This window comes from Sciurus carolinensis, unplaced genomic scaffold, assembly GCF_902686445.1.
Source record: "Sciurus carolinensis unplaced genomic scaffold, mSciCar1.2, whole genome shotgun sequence".
Classification (NCBI taxonomy): domain Eukaryota; kingdom Metazoa; phylum Chordata; class Mammalia; order Rodentia; family Sciuridae; genus Sciurus; species Sciurus carolinensis.
The window spans coordinates 1,502,072-1,505,710 of NW_025920121.1; the positions used below are offsets into that span (position 1 = coordinate 1,502,072).

Consider the following 3,639-nt stretch of genomic DNA (forward strand, 5'->3'; position numbering starts at 1 on the left):
GATGAATGGAGAATGAAAGACACAGACTCTAGTTCTGGTGCAATCAATCCCACTTTATTCTGGGGAAGGCTGGGTTTATATACATTTTTCTTCAGGCTATAATGGCAGTCTTGTGGTTAATATTAAAGAAGTTTTCAAGCATAGGCAGAAATTGTTTTTAACAAGGAACAGAAAATTATGAGAAAACAGTAACCTTACAGATTATCCTTACCTAATCACAATTGTTTTAAGAATATCTAATTACGTTGGTGAAACTAATACAATATTTACTTCCTTAATATCTAAACTCTATGTGACCTAAGATTATTCTTATTATTCTCGCGGTTAAGACAATAGACAAGTAATCTCATGTGACATCTCTACTAGGTCATCTGGTTAATATCTAAATTGCTGAGTTAAGGGATACAGGGGGCAGCGGTCCCAATGGTTATTGTGTACCAACATTTATTATAGGGGTGAATATTCTTGTAGGAAGGAAGGAATGTTATGAAACCTTATTCTTTTACCTCACCACCACAGGTGAACAAAACCATCGTTAAATTTAACCAGCCTGTTGGAGACAAAGGCAGATCTACAACTATTTTCTCCAGAGTCTTTCAGGGACTCATTGTATGGTTGCAAAATTATTTTTAATTTTGTTAGTGGTAAAGACCCATTGTTTTTCAGATTGTAGATAATATTTTCTGGAATTTTTGTTGTATTCCCTTCATCCCCTTAAGCAATCCGTTCAGACTGAAATGAGTAATATATTATCAGAAAAACACAGCAGAAAAAACACCATGCTTTGGAGCAAAACATCCGGCAATTCCTTTTAGGATGAGCCTTTGCAATCATCCTCCACAGGATCTTTGTCAAGCACTGGATGGAATTCCGGATGCCCTGCACAGGGCCAGGTAACAGAGAGGTGGTAGAATTCCATGCACCACAGCACCTGGAAATTACTCACACTAGCCAGTCTAAGCCTGCCTGACCTGTATTTTCCATTCCTTTGTGGGAGAGAACCACAATAAAGACACTCATCCACAGTTCCCTTCCCTCCCTCTGCCTCACATCAGACACTGGTGCTCCCCCTATCCTCCACCCCCTCTGAAAGATAAAATAAATTCTATAGAAACCTTTAAAATGAAAGGTGAGGCTTATGGTAAAATAATGGATTAACATATTAGCAAACCTATTTGTCTTAACACTAGTTAATCAAAGTTATTTTTTTTCCTTTTGCTGACCTATTTTTCATATACATACTGGAAATAAAATTTTACACATCTTTTTTTTCCTGCCCAGGTTGATGTTTCAACAAAGTAGTTTTAAGTTCCATCCATTCATATTTTAAGCATTTTGATTTATTAAAAAGGGATTTTTCATAGAAAAAAAATTACTTTGAACAGTATACAGGATGGGTGGAGATTGGCTATTTCACAACAAGAGACAGTACAATCGGTATCTGCCATATGGCTGGTCTCTGTAGACGCCCTTCACTGTCTTTGCTGAAGGTGCCTTGTGTCTTGAGTTAGTCCACTTCTCTTGTCCATAGGAATCATAAGTCTCCTCACTGAGTACATGTCCATAATTATAATAATCAGACCACTCTGAGCAGGTGCACTGTAGTTGTTCTCGTAGGAATCGTGATTCTGTTCGTCATACACAGTGCTTATCCATATCGTGGTCATACTCTCCATAGGTCTCTTGTGTCAGGGGGGTCGGTGGAGGTCTGTGCCCAGTGGAGGGGGACCCCTCTTGCTTCTGGGAGTGAGAAGGCCATTCCCTGACTCACTGGCCCCAGTGTGGACAGGACTCCTCTGAGAGCTGGAGTGCCATGGGGCACACCAATGACAACTGGCCAGGCGGTGACTCCGGAGATCCTCCTCTTCCCCTGGTTATCCCTGGGGCTGGCACACCGCTTGTCCACAGGGTGGGTTTCCCCAGAACCACTGGGACATCTGCATTTTCGAACCAACATTCAATACGTTAGCTCCTGAGCTGTGCTTGTCTGATCTCATCATGTTGTGGGGGATGAGGAACTTTTTGTCTCTTCCAAGGCATGGCCCATCGGCATAGGCTTCTGCTGGCGGGGCAAAGACTTCAATGAGGACATGGAGATCATCACTGAGGTGGAAGTACTTAGCTTCTCCACTCTTCCTCAACTCTTCTTCCTGTGCCTTGTCTCTCATGGAGCTTTTTCCCAGGATGGACATTTTTGTCAAGATTTCTTCTTGTAAAGGCTTCAGGGAATTGCCACGTGGACCCAAAAGCTTCCCCACAAAGTTGAACTTAGGAAACTGTTTTACAGAAATTAACACCTTCTGTTCCAGCTTCATGTTCTTATTAATCACCATGTAAATGTATTTTTCTTCCTCCTTGCCTTCTCCTTTCTGAAACTTTTCTATTTCTTGGTTCACCAGGTGCAGGGCGTGCGTGACGGAGGGGTCCAGCGAGTCCTTCTTCGCAATCAGCTCTGGCAGGTACTTCTCCTCCATGCTCGCTGGCCACCCGGGTCCCGGACGAGGCCTTAGCCTGACCTGCGCGCGCCCCAGCGTCGCGGACCCTGCCAGACACAGGGGCGGCGGCCAAGCGGAGCGGGCGAGCTGGCGGCCAAGCAGGGCAAGCACCGACCGCTCAGCCCGGACACCAGGCACTCAAGAGCCCGCGCGAGCAGCCACCGCCTCCGGGACGCGCCCCGCGCTGCGGGCGCCGGCGCTGTCAGGAGGGTCTCTGGCCGGGCATGCAGCAAGCGAGTAAACCCCGACGCAGCCAGCCCGGCTCGCCAGCCAGTGGCGCCAGCCTGAGCTCCTTCGCGACTCGTTCCGCGCGCCGCCCCGCCTTCTTCATTGTTTAAGGAAACTTTTCTTAACCTAATATCATTAAGATCATCTATCTTATTGAATTCCAAACATCATAAAATGTATCCTTTTTTGAGGTCTTTAAGCAGACTGGAGTTGATGATTTCTTTGGTATAATGCAGAAGAGTCATCACTTTTGTTCATGTGGACAGAAAAAATTTCTCAGCATCACGTTTTAAAAATTCTCTCCTTTCCCCACTGATCAGCAACGCCAGCTCTGCATAAGCCAAGTTCTCTCACACAGGTGGTTCTTTCCCCAGGCCTGCTTTTCCATGCCATAATTAGGATATCTACCCATGTCAGTTCTTCCGGTCCTAATTAGTATAACTCTCTAATAATTCATGATGTCTAGAAATTTACATGCCCCAGCTTATACATCAATTAATTTGCTTATGAAACTTTGTTTTTTCATGTGAACATTGGATCATTTTATCAATACAGTCTCTCTCCTCTCTCTCTCTCTCTCTCTCTCTCTGTCCCTCTCTCTGTCTTGATTCTTTCTCTCTCTCAGATTTTGACAGAAATTATTTTAAACCTATGGATAAACTTAAAGAGAAATGACTTATTTTTAATATTAAGTCTTCCAGTTCAAGAACCTGTTGTATATCTCCAGAGAAAAGAATTTATTCCACATAATTCAATAAGATTTTGTAATTTCCTTCCCAAGGAACTGGACTTAGGGATCTTGTAAGAGATTAATTTCCAGGCACTTTATATATTTTAATGATATCTTGAATGCTAAGATACCAAAATCTTTTTCATGTTTTTATTGGGGTGTACATACATGTATGTGGGTGTGTAT

General features: G+C 43.4%; 1 pseudogene; it reads right to left on the minus strand.

Annotated features, from left to right (window-relative positions):
• Positions 1-1,413: 1,413 nt before the first annotated feature.
• LOC124973762 (KH domain-containing, RNA-binding, signal transduction-associated protein 3-like) lies at positions 1,414-2,474 on the minus strand (annotated as a pseudogene).
• Between the last annotated feature and the right edge of the window lie 1,165 nt (positions 2,475-3,639).